We start from the raw sequence: 19795 nt of genomic DNA on the forward strand, positions 1-19795 counted from the left end.
CCAGAGAAGCAGAGCTGAAAGACAGACAGATAGATAGATAGACAGAATTTATTTCAAGGAATTAGCTTACCCAGTTGTGGGGGTGGCTAAGGAAGTCAAGTCTGTAGGGCCGTCAGGCAGAAAAGGGAGATCATGAGCAAACTGAAACCTCGTGGATACAAGCTGAAATTTGCCAACAGGCAGCAATCAAGAAGGAAGATCCAAAGGGAAGAGCGAGAAGTTGTGATAACCTCTCGGGGACAGAAAATTTTAGTGACCTTAATTACATCTGCAAAGTCCCTTCACCTTTTCTACATAACCTATTGGCTATTGAGAAATCATATCCTATGGGCCAGAAGTGAATCATAAGTATCACCCACATCAACGGGGAGGTGATAAGACCAGAGATGGACATAATGGGAGGTCATCTTAGAATTCTGTATACCACACATTCTGATTATTTTAGTTTTAAAACTTCAGTCAACACTTAAACAAAAGCCTGTCTCCTTTCCTTCTTCCCCTCATCAGGAAGCTTGTGTGGAAGGTATATTATGCTGTTTATATACCTTCCTCTTTCTTCAAATGTTTCTCCTACCCCCTTCTTTCAGACATTAGTACAGACTGTCAAGGAAATCCTACCTTAACCTACCACTCATGAGAGAATAAAAAAGGAACAGAGATGAGGCCACTGCAATGGGACCGAGATCAATGGCTGGGAAGTGCCCCAGCTTCACTTTGGTTCAATCTAGTTCTGACTTCAAAGCTGTGGCCTCTGGTATATGGTACTCTCCATACAGCCATGTGTCTGGTATTCCCAGATAGTTTTATCTTCATGCCAGCCCTCCAATTTCTGTCTTGGGAAGTTTTCATCTTCAGCCCTCTAATTTCTGAGAATATTTCTGAGGACAACCCAGATGCACACTAAAGTTTGAGAACCACTGCTCTGGAGTTCCAGCAAGCAGTGACATGTTCAACAATGCTCCCAAATATCAGGAGAACATATACACTATTTCCTTCTTGTCCTCCATAGTAGCAAAGGGGTATCAAAGGGATAAGAAGAGATTCTCCTAAGCTCCCAGGATGCTCTTACATGGATTCTGTTGCATAGGGTAGACTATCAAATTCTGAAGACATGCAAAAATACTGCCAGGGAATGACCTGTCCTTCCTTCTCAAATGCAGTTTAAGTTATCTACTGGAGACCGTGGCTTCACTTTGAGAGAGGCAAAGCACTTGCATGCCTCACTGTAGTACAGGACACCTCTCCTCACCTCCTCTTCCCACATCAGTCCTTTTTAGTATTGGCAGAAGGCAGGAGATGTTAGCAATACAGTCACATCTGATCTGTTGCCATCCCTGCTGGGATGTAGCTGAACTAATGCTAGTCATTTCCTGAAGTTGACATTTGGTAATTGAGTTCCTTTGTCCTCAGAATTGGACCTGAAGTACAAGTCCAAGCAAACAAGCAATTTTATTAAACATCTCATTCCCTATAAAGGTTAAATAAGATAATATTTAAGTACAATACTTCGGAAAGGCTGATGTGAATGGTTGGTTTTCTTTTTCTCGATATGAAACAAGCAAAGTAAAACATGAGGCCTGTCCTTGAGATACTGTATTTTGAACAGAAGCATGACAAAGTTCATAAAGAAGGACAGTGTTCACTGTACTCCTACATACGATTGAGTATCACTTCTGAGTACCTGTACCAAGGAAATAAAGGTCCTATATAAAGGCTCAGTGTTGGTCACCTATACCATCATCTACTGCATGTGCAGCATCCACCTGTGTCACCTCTGAAGGACCTGGGAGGCATGGGAAATGGATGCAACTAATGCTCAAGTTGACATCTGGCTACTACCTTGGCTGTAAGTAATAAAATCCTTTGCTGGAGTCCTGTTTCTCTACCAGCTCCCATGAAAGAGTAACAGGATAGCTCGTCAGGCAGATAGCCGGCTTAAGCACAGACCTCAGGGATAAAATTACCAAAACTAAAGAATCAAATTATTGGCTTTCAATCCCCAAACCAGCCCATGAAATGCAAAGATAATAGCTTTACAATCCAAAGCTATTTTGTTGGGTGAGAATTAAGCTTTTGAGAGGAAATGTTTTTTAGTTCCAAAAGTCTGGATATGAATAACAAGATCCAAAAATCTGAACATAAAATGAACAAACTATAATATTAGTTGGAATACAGATCATGGATGGACATTATTCCTTTCAAAAACGAGGTTAGATGTGAATCAGCTGGAGAACTGAGACATGGGAGAAGAGTTCATAACCCTGTCTCTGTTAGGATGAAGCATAAAGAGAAAGAAGGCAGAAGAATAGAAATCCCTTTTTGAAGGTTGTACTCCAGAGCAGAGGGGAGAGTTGGTCAGTATCTCAGAATATGAAGTCCATTGTGTAAAATGGAGAAAAGACACCCTTCAGTGAATCCAGCATAGCCCCAACTTAGAGGAGAAGTGCCTAGGAGAATTCCTGAGTATAAAGACCTTAGGTGAATCTTTTGTCTGCCACCTAACGAGCGTCAAAAAGCTTCCAATGTGGGTGAGAAAGTGAATGGGAAAAAAATGTGGTGTATGCACAGTGAATTTTTATACGTACGTTGAGGAAGACAAAGAATGACCCTCAGAGTCAGTCACTAGAGAATAAAGATGAATGTGGTATTATAATTCATATTTACTGACAAAAGGTACCAACAAAACCAGCCATAGATGGCTAGGTCCCAATGGCTGTGGACTTGGTATCCGTCAGGAAATTCTAGGAAGACAGGTCCCTTAGAACATGGATCACGTCGAAAGGAATGGAAGAGAAGCACAGTAGGTTAACCATGAAATTACCTGGATATTTATCCAGAATGACTTCATTTAAATCAGCAGAGATTAAATTTCTTTGAAATTGGCAAGATTTTAATTTCTACTGATGACAGAAAAAGGAATTTATAAGCGAATTTCAGTTATAAATAAGCAAATAAAACTTTAATTTTGAAGAATACTGTACACCATCAGGGAATACCAGAAGGATGAAACTGATAAACTGCAGTGAAGACCTGTGAGTAGATTCTCTCCACACTGCTGAGGCTGCTGCTCATCCCCGAGTGGTGTGGCAGGCTGCCTCAGAGCACTTCATGGCTAGAAATGGAAGTCTTCTTTCCCAAGAAGAGAGGTGGCGGGTGGATGTGGCAGCATGGCTATGGACTGAATGTGGCTTTTGATTATTAAATTCCAGTTGTTTTGAGGTGGGGTGGGGTGTGGCGGGGTGGAGTGACTGTGTGGACTGGGTGCTGCTGCGGCCTGGGTATGAAGGTCAACACAGACCATGAAGAAGGATTTGAAACATCCATTCATCATTTGTCATATGAGATAATGTCTTTCTCCATAACTTCTTCATGGCATGTCTCACTTACGCATTCCTCAGTGTATAAATCATAGGGTTGAGCAAAGGGCTTCCAATGGGGTAAAACACAGCTATCATCTTTTCGATGGGGAAGGTGATTGCAGGATGTGTTTATATAAATGTGCAAGAACAAAGAATAAGATGACCACGAAGATGTGTTGGATGCAGATGGAAAGGGCTTTTCTTCTCCCTTCTGCACGGGGGTTTCTCAAATAACGCAAAATGATAACATAGGAGAACATCAGCACAACAAAACTCACTGTGCAAATGGCCCCACTATTGGACGCCAATAATAATTTTATCACATGTCTGCATAGGCAAGTTTCAACACGGGCTGCAAGTTACAGAAACAGTGATTATTCCCATTGGGACTACAGAAAGCTAAACTAAAGGCCAGAAAAATCTGAGCTAAAGAATGTGTCAGGTCTCAGAAAAAGAACTTAACATATAAATTGGACTCAGTGGCCCGGGGGCATCTCAGCTTCTTTCCCCTCAGCTTCTTTTGAAGACCCAGATGCAGAAGCAAGATAAACAATCACAAGGCTTATGGCTAAGAGATGTTTGAGAGCCCCAGGCCTGCCGGCGCCGCACCCACCAGAAGGCCTGCTTAATAACAGAGCAGTGCGTCAGAGCCCCAGCAACCAATCAGATCACAACTCAGCAAGCCCGCATCCAATCAAGGGGTGACACACCACCTAGGGGGCACCCTTCCCTCCCAGCATCACTTCCCTTTTAAGATGCAGCTCCCAGAATGAAGAGCTGGAGCCATTTTCTCTTTCCTTTCACTGGCTCCCCAGGTAAAAGCCATTTTCAGGCTCCCACCTGTTTTCTCCCTCTCACTCTCCCACCTGCTTTCCCCCTTTAACAAATCTGTTAAGCTTTAGCTCACTGCCCCGTGTAGAATCCTTAACGACTCTGGCTTAACAGAATGCACACAGGATCCCACCCAGACCACAGCCACCAATGCAAAGCAGACCAGCAAGATCACGACAGTCGTGTAGTGCAGGGACTTACAGATGGCCACACAGTGGTCAAGGGCCATGAGGATAAGGATGACGATCTCCAGGCAGCCAGAGAAACTGATTGAAAAGACTTAGATTCTGCATTCACTGAAAGAGCAGTGGTCTTCTTTGAAAGGGCAGCTACAATCATTCTAGGGGCTATGGAAGTACAGAAGCAGGTATCAGATATGGGTAAGTGGAAAAGGAAAAAGTTCACTGGACTCCCAAATGCCCAGCTGGTCTTGATGATGACAGTAATCAGTAAGTTACCCAGCAAGATTCCCAACTAGAAAAGTAAGGAATCAAAAAATACTAATTTCTTCCTAAAAGGATCCTGGGTCAACCCAAGCAGAATGAACTTAGTCACATTGTTATGCAATTACATGATGTTACAAAAGAGGAGAAGATGTGAGTTTGAAATGGTTTATCTGAAAAAAAATGAATTAATATACAGTGCTAGTGATATTGCACAATAAATAAATTAATTCATGTGGCTGTGTAATATTATAGAATATTGTTTAGCAAAATAAATATTCCTCATCAGGAAAGACAAAATCCAATTGCTGGGTTCTAGCACCAAGGAAGCTAAAGTTCCAACCTACCTATGACACAAAGCAGCTAGAGCCTCTGTTTCAACCCCACTCCTGGCAGGGGAGGAAGCAGGGTTGATTTAGAGACACAACAACTCCTCCAGGCAGCAGGGAACAGTTTGCTGAAGGGCAAAAGGGGCAGGGGAGGGGGGTAGAGCCCAGCACAGTTTGTGGCTTTTGATTAGAGAATTCAGATCGCAGGGTCTGGGATCTGAGCAACAGTTTGAACCTGCCCCAGCCAAAGCAGTTGGCAGCCTCTGTCTCAATCACAGCCCGGGCAGGGACAGAGTTGGTTGAGAGCAAAAGCACAGTAACACCTTAGGACTGTGGGGAACAGCTTGCTGCAGAGTGCCTCTGCTGGGCACACCAGGAAACCACAGTTTCAGGGAGCCATCAAAGAGAAGATTAGCATCCTTCTTGGTCTCCCCTCCAGGGTACCTTGGAAGTTATCTACACCCTCTTCATGGGTCAAGGGACTTGTTTTGACTGGGAAAAACTGATTTGGGAAAAGCCCTCTCCAGATACCCTCCTCCCAGAATTAGCCATTCAGGTAAAAGCAGCTAGAGATAATGAAAGGAGTGCTAAAAATACACAGAGGCAAAAACAAAACAAAACAGAACAGATCAACATTCCCGCAGGAGGAACGGGAAAGGAAGCTTTCTTCTGGAGGTAAAACAATTGCACAAATGGTGTAATCTCAAAAACTGTACTTGTGGGAGCCCAGGGCTTGGTCATTTCTCTAAGATTGTGTGAAACTCAAGCACACAGCAGCCTTCATGACTTTGGGCAGTGAGTCAAAGTTAAGCCAGCCTCCCCAGAAGGAAAGAATGTGCATATAGTCCATGCACGCTCTGCAGGTTCCTGGGAACCTTGAAATACTACTGTTACCTACAAAGCAAACCCCTCATTTTACCCATGTCCTCAAACTCAATGGAACACCTTTGTTCAGGCTCCCATAACTGGCTCTGCTGATTCTCGCCTAAATAGAGTGCTGACTTTCACACTTCAGACCATCACCTTTGGAGCTGTTTGATTTCTCCTATACATAAGTTCCCTTAATAAAATTCATGTTTTACCATGCCTGGCATTTTCTTTGGTCTCCATCAGCTGAAAAAGCCTGTTAGGCCAAAACAGTACCAAAAACTCAGGGCAAGAAACAGATGAATAAGGGCTGAAAAAATCTGATCAGTTAAACATAACCTATTCTAAAGGTACAGAATAAGTTGGACCAAGTATCAGCAGAACTTTGACACAATGCCAAGCCACAAGAAAACCCTAGGCAAGAGAGAGAGACTGCCCTCCAGGGTAACCTCGTCAGTAAAATCAGATACCTAGACACTAGCAAAAATTTACAAGTCATAGAAACATATGGCCCAGTCAAAGGAACAAACTAAAACTTCAGAAAAGATACAGGATTTGAAACAATTAATCAACAATGTTCAAACAAATATCCTAAGTCAGTACAGGGTGATGAAGGAAAATATGGCAAAAGAGATAAAGGAAATTAAGAAGACAGGGGGTGAGCATAAAGAAGAATTTGAGAACATGCAAAAAAATTAATAGTTTATGGAAATGAAAGGCACACTAGAAGAGATTAAAAATATACTAGAAAACCTTGACACCCCAGATGTCTAAGAACGGAGTGCTAGGAGTCGATTTGTCCTCTGGGGCAGCTGGTAAATGGCCATGAACTGTCTGAAACAGCTATTTGGGGGCTCTGGAGATGAGAACACTGTACACCATCCATGCAACAGCAGAAAGAAGAAACTGATGAATTGCAGTGAAGACCTGTGAGTACATCTCTCCATGCTACAGAGACTACTATACAACCTCCACTGGCACAGCAGGCTGCCTTGAGAGCCACTCCCAGGCTGGAAAGAGAAGCTGTCTTTCCCAAGATGGGGGGTGGGGGGTGGTGGGTGGGTGGGAGGGAACAGAGCACATCTGGGCAGTGAATATGGCTTTTGATTAGCAAATTCAGACTGCTGGATTTCAGCTCAGATTAAAACTATACTAGACTATACTAGAGGCATAAAATAGCAGATTTGAACAGGCAAAAGAAAGGATCAGCAAACTAGACAGTAGGATATAATGGGGGAAAACTTCCCAATCCTTACAAAGGACATAAATATACAAATCAAAGAAGCCCAATGGACTCCAAATAAAATAAATCGAAACAGGCCTTCCCCAAGACACATACTAATCAGTCTGTCAAATGTTGAAGAGAAGCAGAAGATCCTGAAAGCGGCAAGAGAAAAGCAATCTATTACATACAATGGAAATCACATAAGACTGAGTTCAGACTACTCAACTGGCACTATGCAGGTGAGAAAGAAGTGATATGATATATTTAAGATCCTGAAAGAGAAAGACTTCCAGCCAAGAATTCTGTACCCAGCCAAACTGTCCTTCAAAACTGAAGGAGAGGGTGGGCCACAGTGGCTCAGCAGGCAAAGTTCTTGCTTGCCATGCTAGACACCGGGTTCAAATCCTGGTGCCTGCCCAAGCAAAAAAAAAAAAAAAAAACTGAAGGAAACTATGTTCTGGAGCAGCTAGAAGGAAAAATCTGAGATGATGGTATGGTAGCCTGTGACAAACTCTGGGATCTGTACTGTAACTACTTGTTGAAGAGTGCTTTGAAAATTACTTTTTTTTTCTTTGCTTAGTATATATGTTATATTATACAACAAAAAAAAAAAAGAAAAGAAAAGGAAAAAAAAACTGAGGGAGAGATTAAAATTTTCACAACAAACAAATCCCAAAAGAATCTGTCAAAAAGAGACTAGCCCTACAAGAAATACTAAAGGGAGTTCTGCCAGTTGAAAAAAAAAAAAAAAGACAGGAGAGGGAGGTCTGGAGGAGGGCACAGAATTGAAGAATATCAGCAAAGATGACTTAAAAGAGAAAGAGGGAAAAGAAAATAGAGATCTGACAAATAAAATCCAAAGGATAAAATGGTGGATTCAAGAAACGCCTTTTCAGTAATAACTTTTAATGCTAATGGACTAAACTTACCAATTAAAAGATACAGACTGGCAGAATGGATTAAGAAATACAATCCAGCTATATGCTGCTTACAGAGACTAATCTTAGATGCAAGAATACAAATAGATTGAAAGTGAAAGTATGGAAAAGGATGTTCCACGCAAGTTGTAACCAAAAGAAAGCAGGAGTAGCTATACTAATATCGGACAAAATAGAATTTAAATGTAAAGACATCATAAAAGACAAAGAAGGACATTATCTATTAATAAAAGGAACAATTCACCAAGAGGAAACAACAAAAAAATCTTAAACATTTATGCTCTCAATCAAGTAGTTCCAAAGTACATGAGACAGACATTGGCAAAACTGAAGGGAGCAACAGATGTTTCAACAATAGAGTCGGAGACTTCAATACACCACTCTCCTCTATAGACAGAACAACCAGACAGAGGATCAACAAGGAAATAGAGAACTTAAACAACTTGATAAACAAAGTAGACCTAACAGACATATATAGGTCATTACACCCCAAAACACCCGGATATACATCCTTCTCTAATGCTCATGGAATCTTCTCTAGGACAGACCATATGCTAGGGCACAAAACAGGTCTTTATACATTTGAAAACAAAGAAAGTATTCATAGCATTTCCTCTGATCACAATGGAATGAAACTGGATATCAATAACCACCAAATAACAAATATATGGAGATTAAATAATACTCTCGTAAACAACCAATGGGTCAAAGAAAAAATTGCTAGAGAAATCAGTAGCTATTTGGAGGTGAATGAAAACGAGAATACAACTTATCAGAACTTATGGGATGTAGCAAAGTTTGTGCTGAGAGAGAAATTTATTGCCCTAAATGCCTATATTAAAAACAAGAAAGAGCAAAAATTGAGGACTGCTTACCTGGAAGAACTTCAGAAAGAACAACAAACTAACCCCAAAGAAGAGAAATAACAAAGATTAAAGCAGAGTTAAATGAATGGGAGAACAACAGAAAGAAGCAATTAAACCAGAATTTGGGATGGGCCACAGTAGTTCAGTGGCAGAGTTATTGCCTGCCATGCCAGAGACTGGGGTTTGATTTCCAGTGCCTACTTATGTAAAAAAAAAAAAACACAAAACAAAAGTTGGTTCTTTGAGAAAATCAATAAAATCTATGGGTCACCAGCAACGCTGACAAAATAAAAAAGAGAGAGGATGCAAATAAACAAAAGCAAAAATGAGAGGGGGGTCATTACCACAGACCCTGAGGAAACAAAAGAAATCATAAGAGGATACTATAAACAACTATATGCCAACAAATTAAACAACTCAGATGAAATGGGCAAATTCCTGGAAACACACAAACAAGCTACATTGACTCAGGAAGAAACAGAAGATCTCAAGAAACCAATCACAAGTAAAGAGGTTCAATCAATGACCAAAAATCTTCCTACAAAGGGCCAGAGGGCTTCATGGGGGAATTTTATCATGCATTCCAAAAACAACTAACACCAATCATGCTCAAACTTTTCCATAAAATTGAGGAAAAAGAAGCACTATATAACTAATTTTATGATGCTAATATCATAATACCAAAACCAGGTAAAGATGCTATAAGAAAGGAAAACTACAGGCCAATCTCCCTAATGAACATAGATAAAAAATTCTCAACAAAATATTAGCAAATCGAACCCAGGAATACATTAAAAGAATTATACACCACAACCAAGTGGGGTTTATACCAGGAATGTAAGGATGATTCAACACAAGAAAATCAATTAATGTAAAACAACACATTAACAAATCGAAAGAGAAAAATCACATGATCATCTCGATGGATGCTTAAAAAGCATTTGACAAAATTCAACATCCTTTTCTGATAAAAACACTTCAAAAGATAGGAATCAAAGGTAATTTCTTCAATATGACAAAGGGCATATATGAAAAACCAATAGCCTGCTTCATACTCAGGAGAGAGCCTGAAAGCTTTCCCCCTAAGATCAGGAACAAGACAAGGATGCCCACTGTCACCACTATTATTCGACATTGTGCTAGAAGTTTTAGCTAGAGCAATCAGGCAAGAGAAAAAAATAAAAGGCATCCAGATATCAAAGGAAGAGGTAAAACTTTCATTATTTGCAGATGACATGATACTATACTTGGAAAATCCTGAGAAATCTACAACAAAGTTACATGACCTAATAAACAAATTCAGCAAGGTGGCAGGATACAAAATTAACGTGCAAAAAATCAGTAATGTTTCTATACACAAGCAATGACCTGAGGAGTCAGTTCAGGAAAAAATTCCATTCAAAATAGCAACTAAAAGAATCAAGTACTTAAAAATGAACTTAACTAGGGATGTAAAGGACTTGTACACAGAAAACTACATGACATTGCTAAAAGAAATCAAAGAAGATCTAAATAGGTGGAAAGACATTTCCTGCTCAGGGATAGGAAGGTTAAACATAGTTAAGATGTTAATTCTACCCAAACTGATCTACAGATTCAACGCAGTACCAATCAAAGTTCAATAACCTACCTTGAAGACCTGGAAAAGCTAGTTACCAAATTCATCTGGAAGGGAAAGAGACCCCAAATAGCTAAAAGCATCCTAAAAAAGAAGAATGAAGTGAGAGAATGAATACTTCCTGACTTTAAAACTTATTATAAAGCCACAGTGGTCCACAGAGCATGGTACTGGCACAAAGACAGAAGCATTGACCAGTGGAATCGAATAGAGAGTGCAGAAACAGACCACCAAATCTATGATCAAGTGATTTTTGACAAGGCCCCCAATTCTCTGAATTGGGACAAAATAGTCTTTTCGATAAACGGGCAAGGGAGAACTGGATATCAATAGCCAAAAGAATGAAAGAGGTCCCTTATTTTACACCCTATACAAAAATTAACTCAAAGTGGATCAAACACCTAAATCTAAGAACTATAAACCATAAAGCTTCTAGAAGAACATGTAGGGAAACATCTTCAAGCCCTATAATAGGAGGTAGCTTCCTAAACCTTACACCAAAAGCACAAGCAACAAAAGTAAAAATAGATAAATGGGAACTCCTCAAAATCAAATGCTTCTGCACCACAAAAGGCTTTGTCAAAAAAGGTGAAGAGGAAGCCAAATCAATGGGAAAAAATATTTGGAAATCACACATCGGACAAAGGTTTGATATCTTGTATACATAAAAAAATCATACAACTCAACACCAGAAGAACAAACAACCCAATTATAAAATGGGCTAAATATATGAATAGGCATTTTTCTGAAGAACAAAAAAAGCACATGAAGAAATGCTCATTTTCATTGGCTATAAGGGAAATGCAGATCAAGACTACAATGAGATACCACCTCACACGTATAAGAATGGCTGCAATTAAACAAACAAGAAACTATTTATGTTGAAGAAGATGTGGAGAAACTGGGACACTTATGCACTGCTGGTGGGAATGTATAATGGTACAGCCACCATGGAAGACAGTTTGGCGGTTTCTTAGGAAACTAAATATTGAGTTGCACTATGACCCAGCGAAGGCACTACTTGGTATATACCCAGAAGAGCTGAAAGCAGTGGCAAGGACACTTGCACAACTGATATTCATAACAGCATTATTCACAGTCGCCAAACGATGGAAACAATCCAAATGCCCATCAACAGACCAGTAGTTCAACAAAATGTGGTATATACATATGGTGGAACATTATGTAGCAGTAAGATGAAATGACATCCTGAAGCACATGACAAGATGGATGAGAGCTGAGGACATAATACTGAGTGAAATAAGCCAGACACAGAAGGATAGATACTATATGACTCCACGTTTATGACTATGGTAAAGGTAAAATCAGAGGCCTCTAATACAGAATATAGGGTATTCTGTAATATAGAAGCCAGAGATGGGTGAACGGTGAGCTAGTGCAGTTGAGCTCAAATGTAAGGGAATAGATAGAGGTGAAGGTGGTTCTCTAGTGAGTCTATAAGAAATATCACCATATTACATGATATGTGAGCAAGACTGAAAGGGGTTGTATAGACCTATGTGTCTCACTGATTAACACTAGAAATATAAATGGGTTCTTGCAGCAATTGCTTCAAGGGTGTGATTTGTATACGGGGGTGGGGTGGGTGTTTAGGTCCGGGTGCAGGGAGGGGTGCTGCTATTGTATGCTGTGGGCTGTGTTTGCAGGAAAACATCAGCCATACCACAGCAACAGCATGGATAAATAATGAGGAGTAGGACAAGAGTTAAGGGGAGGTCTAGTGTTTCTATTTGGCAAGGGTATGCTAATTGGTTATCTTTCTCTTGGGAACAATGACATTATTTAAAATTAAGAGTGTTGATGGACTGTGGACTTTGGGCATTACACATAATGCCTAATGAATGCAGGTGGCTGAAGAATGCACTGACTGAGAATTAGACTGGCAAACGGTGGTATACACATATGATTGAATATTGTGCTGCTACAAATAGGACAGAAGTTGTGAGGCATGCAATGATGTGAATGAACCTGTGGGACATTTGATGAGGCAAAATAAGCCAGAAACGAAAGAAGAGATATTGTATGGTCTCCTTTAGAAAATGCTTATAAGAAATCAGGGGCCTAGATTGTAAGCTCTTATAGCAGGCACATTTCGTCTAGAGTGGTAATTATTACTTCTGGATTTGGAGAGGCTGTTTAAATATCTATAACCTGGTATCTAGAGATAAGAACGAAGCCAATCAGGTTGGGATAAGGAAATTCAGAACACAGGGGTAAGGAAGACATTGTCTGTATTTCAGAACCACAAATACTCTTTGAGACCAAAGGAAGAAATGTTTATTTTGCCTGGAACCTAAATTTTCTATAGCACATAATCTAACTCAACCTGTCTGGATAGTTCATTTGAACAAGTAAAACACAGGGAGTCCAGAATAAGAATAAGGGCCTTTAATCCTGTATAGTTTAATATAATACCTGGATATATCCTAGAATATAGTAAGGAAATAATCAAAAGGTATTGGCAAAGTCCCTTGAGGGACGGGGAGAAAAAGTATGGAACTATTAGACTTTATCATCAGGAAATCCTGACACTGTGCCAAATTTTGAAGACACCTAAATCACTAGGCCAAGCCCTTGATCTTGAGGCTTACTCTTGGGAAGCTTACTTAGGTAGCGGAGAAGCGTAACCTACCCATAGGTATGCCTAAGAAGTACTTCTGGAGGACCTTTTTTGTTGCTCAGATGTAGCCTTACTCTCTCTAAGCCCAATTCTGTAAGTGAAATCATTGCCCACACCCCTACATGGGTTATGACATCCAGGGGTGAAGGTCTCCCTGGAGACATGGAAGATGACTCCCAGGGATGAGTCCAACCCTGGCACTGTGGGATCAACAATGCCATCCTGACCAAAAGGGGGGAAAAGTGTAACTAGTAAAGTATCAGTGACTGAGAGAGTTAAAAATAGGTTACTCTGGAGGTCACTCTTAACAAGCTTTAGTTAGACATTGCTACCTATCATAACTTGCCAAACCCCAACCAAAACCATTCCAGCCAATACTAAAGAACACCTGGGGAATATACAATATTCTACAAAGGTTTCATGCATTAGAGTAACTTTCCAGAAACCTACAACCTTCAGATGGGTTCCTGGACCAGATAAGCCCTGAAACCTCGAGAGGCCAGCCTCTCCAGAATATCAGCTAGTTCCATCTCCCTACCGCATATTATTGACAGATCCTTCCAACATGAAAAAATTATAATGGCCATAGCCCAAATACCCCTAAAGAATGGGACAGAAATATCAAAGATGATGGTGGAGTTAAAGAGAGAAGCTAGGGTTTAACAAATGAATGACTGCCGAATCATTAAATTGATATTTCTTTTAGTTTCCAGTATCTTAGAACAGCTAGAAGTAAAACCCAAGATTGTGGAATGATAATGCATACCAAACTCTGAAATCTGTTCTACAACTAATTGTTGTGATACGCTTTGAAATTTATTGCTTTTTTGTATATACGTTATTTTTCACACACACACAAAAGTCCATTGTAATGATAAAAAATATTTATTCCTTCTAGCCTCCAATGTTCTGGTGCAGCTAGATGGGAAAATCTGAGATGATGGTATAGTTGTCCATGACAAACTCTGGGATCTGTCCTGTAAACTACTTGTTGAAGAGTGCTTTAAAAACTACTGTATTATCTTTCTTTGCTTTGTATATATGGTATAATATACAATAAAAAAGTTAAAAAAAAATAGACTGAAAAGCCGTATCAACCAAATATAATGCATAAACCTTGATGGATGATGGATTTTTAAAAACTGATAAGACATTTATGTGGAAATCGGAGATATTTGAATATTAATTACATATTGGAATATATTAAAGAATTATTTTCCTAGGTTTGACAATGGAATTGTGGCTATATAAGACAATATCTTTATTCTTAGAAGATGCAAGCTGAAATATTTAGTTGAAAAGAGCCACACACTGGCAAAAGTTTTAGCAGAAAAGTATATGAGTGCAAAAAATGAGAATGACACTGCAAAATGTTAACTGGTTATTTTAGTTTGCTAATGCTGCTGGAATGCAATACACAAAAAAATGGAATGGCTGTTATAAAGGGGATTTAAGTTACAAGTTTACTGTTCTAAGGCCACAAAATGTCCAAACTAAGACATCCAGAAAAGATACCCTGACTCAATGATAGGTCGATGTCTGTCACATGGGAAGGCACGTAGCTGGCGTCTGCATCCTCTCCTGGCTTCTGGTTTCAAACGGCTCTCAGCCTCCATGGATCCTTCTGGCTTGCTTAGCATCTTATGGGAAAGCACATGACAGTATCTGCTGAGCTCTGCATCTCCAAACGTCCATGTTTAAGCATCTGTTCTCTCTGTCAGCATTCCAAGCATCTCCTTCAGCACTCCAAGTATCTCCACATGTCTTCATCTATGTCACTTCTCAGCTTTCTCCAAAATACTCCCCCCTCCCTTTTTTTTTTGGCAAGGGCAGGCTCCAGGAATCAGACCCAGGTCTCTGGCATGGCAGGCAAGACTTTTGCCACTGAGCCACCATTGTACCCCCTGTTTCCTCTTTTAAAGGACTCCAGCAAACTAATCTAAACACACCTTAAATGGGTGGAGTCACATCTCCATGGATACAATCAAATCAAAGTTTCCACCCTAACCAAAGGTATACCCCTCAAAAGATTGGAAAATGAACATGGCTTTTCTGGGGTGCATACCAGTTTAAAGCTAGTACACTGTTGAGTCCAGATGAAAGATAAAAAGTGATCTCTGTACTATTCTTTCAAATTGTACATATATTAACACATTTTCAAAATAATGCATTTTGAAATACAGAGACCTGGAACTTTCAAATTTTACTAGGTCAGGGTAATGAAGGGGAATCAGAAATACAAACTGAGAAGAGTAGTGCTCTACATCTACATCTTGATATGGATTTGAGTAACACATGTATGCATTTGGTGGAACTCATCAAATGGAATATTTAAGATCTGGGTGTTCCCATTACAGTCTGTTTGTTGAAATTTTTCACAATATAATATTGAAGAAAAAGGGTGTAAGACATTAAGAATTTAAAATGTCAAGTGAGCCATATTAAGATCTTAAAAATTTCATAGTCAAGGAATTAACCTAGAATCCCCAGCACAGACTAGAGTATTTTAAAAGCAAGGTACCATAGGAGGTTCAGAAGCACAAAATAAGCACACTAATGTGTTCCTAGAAAGAGAAAATGCCAGATGGGAAGAGAGTTGGGGGTGGGTGATTAGAAAAATGATTGTCATTTATTATTCTTTGTTATGAGAATAATAAAGACCAAACTGTGAATTCTGACATAAAACTGAGACTTCCTGATAAAGTCCCATGAGGGATGGGAGAAAAACTATGAAACTATTAAATTTTACCACCAGGGAAACTCCGGATACCGTGTCAAACATTAGGGACACCCAAATCAATAAACCAAGCCCTTGATCTTGAGCCTTGCTCTTGTGATGCTTAAGTATGTAGAGGAGAAGCTTAGCCTACCTAAAGGTATGCCTAAGAGTCACCTCCAAAGGACCCTTTTGTGGCTCAGATGTGGCCTCTCTCTCTCTAAGCTCAACTCTACAAGTGAAACCATTGCTCTCCCTACTACATGGGACATGACATCCAGGTATGAAAGTCTCCCTGGCAGCATGGGAGATGACTTCCAGGGATGACTCTGGCCCTGGCACCATAGGATCAACAATGTCATTCTGACAGAACAGGGGGGGAAAAGAAGTATAACAAAGTATCAGTGGCTAAGAGAGTTCAAATAGAGTCGAGAGGCTACTCTGGAGGTCATTCTTACGCATGCTTCAGATAGACATTGCTACCTATCATAACTTGGCAAACTAAAACAATTCCTGCCAATCCTAAAGAATACCAAGGGCATTACATAAGATCCTACAAAGGTTCCATGCACTAGGGTAACTTCCCCAAATCTACAATCTTCAGAAGGGTCCCTGGACTAGATGAGTCCTGAAATGCAGAGGGGCCAACCTCTCCAGAACATCAACTGGTTCCATCCCCTTATCCCATATTATCAACAACCTTTTCCAACATGAAAAAGTTAGAAAGGGCATAGCTCAAATACCCCGCAAGAGCGGGAGAAAGATCAAAGGTGATGGTGGAGTTAGACAGAGAAGGTCGGGTTTAACAAATGAGTATGAGTGCGGAGTCATTATACTGATATTTCTCTTAACCTCCAGTACCTTAGAGCAGCTAGATATAAAAATCTAAAATTGTGCAATTGTAACTCTGAAATCTGTTCTACAACTAATTGTTACAATGGACTTTGAAATTTATTGCTTTTATGTATCTATGTTACTTACAGAGAAGGAGGAGTATAACAGAGACATAGGATTTAAAAATGAGTATGACTGCTGAATCATTATATTGATATTTCTGTTGGTCTCCACTAACTCGGAGCAGCTAGAAGAAAAAACAAAATATCATGGAACTGTGACCCATACCAAACTTTAAAATTGGTTCTATAACTACTTGTTAAAATGTACTTGGATATTTATTACCTTTTCTGTATACATGTTATATTTCACAATAAAAAAATGGAAATAAAATGAGTTAGTGAAACAAAGCACAAACAACCAGGACAGAGAGAAAACAAAACTAGGAAAATATATATAATTGTTCAAGCTGGGTGATGCTAATGGTCATTCATTATCCTGTTTTTACTTTTTTGTATGTTTAAAAATTTATAATACAAAATTTAAAATTATCTATAAGAAAAAAAAAACCCGAGACTGAGATGGGCCAAGTAGCTTGGCCCCCCAAATGGTGGATTTGGTATTAAATGGACCCCCAATAACCTGACCTCTGAAACAGTGAAGAGTACTTCAAAGGGGTTTTCTGATCTGGAGTGAAGAAAATAAGTAAGTGTCACTCAAAAAATCATACTGGCCAATTTCTACCCATACTGCAAACTAACATATCTGGAGAGTGAATTGGAAGCAGAAACAACCAATCTGTTGGCTTATAATGTGGTTTAAGAATATCTGATTATTTTGCCCCAAACCAGAGAAGAGTCAATTAAATACTCCTGATACCTAGCATCACGAACAGTCAAAAAGAGGCAAAGACATCTCAGAGGAAAAAGGATTCCTTACCCAATGAGATGAGATTTCTGAATTTTCCATCATCATACCCAGTATAAGTCCTTCTGCTCAGAATATAGTTGAGTCCATTCTTCCTTGGTGAATTCTATACCCATATCCTTGAATGTCATTGGTTCCTGAAAGACCAAATACAGAATAGCCTGAATGAAGGGCTAGAATCCCAAAAGAAGTAGATGGAAGGTAAAAACAAAACAAAATGTAATTGTGGTAGAATAAAATATTCTGGGTAGTTTAAGCAAGTCAAACTCTTATTTCATACTGACTTCGTGTCCAGTACAGTGTTTGAGTCTATGTGAAATACAAAAAAAAAAAAAAGACAAAAGAGCAAATAATACTAGCTCATGAGGAATTGAAAATTTACATATGAAATAATATCAAAACAATATAAGCGCATAAATAAATCAAGAATTTTGTTGGTGCAGACAAAATGTACAAAAGATATTCCAGGAAGGCGATCAGGGTATGCTGAGACAGTGAGGGAAGGAGCTCACTTAAACAATGTTCTCAAGCCTGAATGAACATTACAATTAGCTGGAGAGTTTCATGTCAATCCTCTTAAGTACTAATTTAAATTGTCAAATGGAGAGCCAAGTATCATGGGGTTTTAAAATATGCCCAGGTGACAGCAATATGCAATCAGTTTTGAGACTCCTGCTCTTAAAGGAAAACACATGGTGGGAGAGTACTGCCAAAAAGGCAATAAGGAGAGAGAAAAGCTTCTAATAAGATCCCCAGGTGACCTGTATGCACATTAAAGTTTGAGGACTCCACCAGGAGAACCACAACTAAGGAAAAGGTAGAAGTAATTTTCCTTATTGGAAAAGGATAGTCATGGAAAAAATTAAATGCTTCTTTTACAGAGGAGAAAACTGAAGTCCAGAGGTGTTAAGAGACTTTCTTCAAAGTCATTGGATTTTATTAGGTTGGAGCTGGTTTAGAATTCCGATCTTTTAACTTGTATTTTATTTTGGCACTTAGTGCCGTAGGGTTCTGATTTATTTTTGCCAAAGTTTTACCCTGCTGACCTAAAACCACTTACTGAGCAAACCATCCTTTCTCCACTGATCTAAAATAACACCTTTTAAATACACTAAATTCCTGGGAAAAGGGCCAGTCTGTTTCCAAACTTGCTATCCTGTTCTGTCTACTGTTTCTGGAGGAGAAATAACCCTTGAAATCTTGGGTTTATGGCCATGAAAACTTTACAGTGTTTTTAAAATTTATCTGTACACTGCTACACACACACAAAAGGCACACGTTTTCAAAGATACATATCTTAGATGAGCGCATAATTATGTAAAAACATATGTCAATAACTAAACCAGTCTCCACTTTATGGGTTCTCATCAGAAGCAGAGCTCAGAGCGCTCAGGGCCGCTCCAAAGACACCCATTCTGAGGAACACACGTTTAAACAGAAACACAAACGGGCACTCACACACACACACACACACACACACAACGCAGCTCCAGGAACAGCGCCCACGTGGGCGTGGAGGGGTAGCGCTGGGGAGCGCGGGAATGGAAAAGGGAGAGGGAGAGAGGCCCTGCTTCGCTCTGGCAGCCGAAAGCCCACAACTCACCGGCCAGCGGAAGCCCTGGACCGGTCGGGACGCTCTTGTTTCAGGTCGCGGAGCGAATCCAGCCTTACCCCGCGCTGGAGCGCACGACCCCGGGAGCGGATAACCCGGAAGCGGGAGACCCGGGGGCCGAAGCGGGGCGGGCTGGACGGTAGTGAGTGGGAGGGAAGTGGGGGTGGAGGAAGGCTCTTGGAGGAAGGTGGATAGAGGAATCTGGGAGGAACGCAGCAGACTAGACGCTAGGAGCTGGGGCTGCGAGGGGGCCCAGCCTGAGGACAGGGGCGGGGCTGTAAAGGGAGCGGGGCCTGAGGGCAGGGGCGGGGCCGGGAGAGGAGGCGGGCTGTGCTGGCAGGGGGCGGGGCGTGAAGGGTTCGGACCCCGGCGAAGACCTCCTCCAGCGGCTAGTTTGCGGGGATCCAGGCACAGTTAACGCCTCCGGAGAATCTGGCCTCGGCTTGGCCCTTCTTCAAGCACGCGTCTCAGATAAGAATAAAGAACATACTTCTGACCTCTACTTAGGAAAAACCATGTTTGCAGGAAAACTGGAAAGGCTAAGAACAGTTTTAGTCTTTGACTTTTAGGGGTACAAAATATATGCTTT

The 19795-nt window shown here is 40.3% G+C and overlaps 1 long non-coding RNA gene and 1 pseudogene across 1 annotated transcript in view; both read right to left on the reverse strand.

Annotated features, from left to right (window-relative positions):
* Window positions 1-19505, reverse strand: part of LOC143669243 (uncharacterized) — a 47913-nt gene extending 28408 nt beyond the window's left edge. The window contains exons 1-2 of the long non-coding RNA XR_013168799.1: window positions 19198-19505; window positions 17607-17731 (exon numbers count right to left, since the gene is read on the reverse strand). This is a non-coding gene — a long non-coding RNA (uncharacterized LOC143669243). The remainder of the gene's footprint in view (window positions 1-17606; window positions 17732-19197) is intronic.
* Window positions 3288-4763, reverse strand: LOC143668711 (olfactory receptor 4C16-like; annotated as a pseudogene).
* Window positions 19506-19795: the final 290 nt, after the last annotated feature.

Source organism: Tamandua tetradactyla, chromosome 25 (genome assembly GCF_023851605.1).
Source record: "Tamandua tetradactyla isolate mTamTet1 chromosome 25, mTamTet1.pri, whole genome shotgun sequence".
Taxonomy (NCBI): Eukaryota; Metazoa; Chordata; class Mammalia; order Pilosa; family Myrmecophagidae; genus Tamandua; species Tamandua tetradactyla.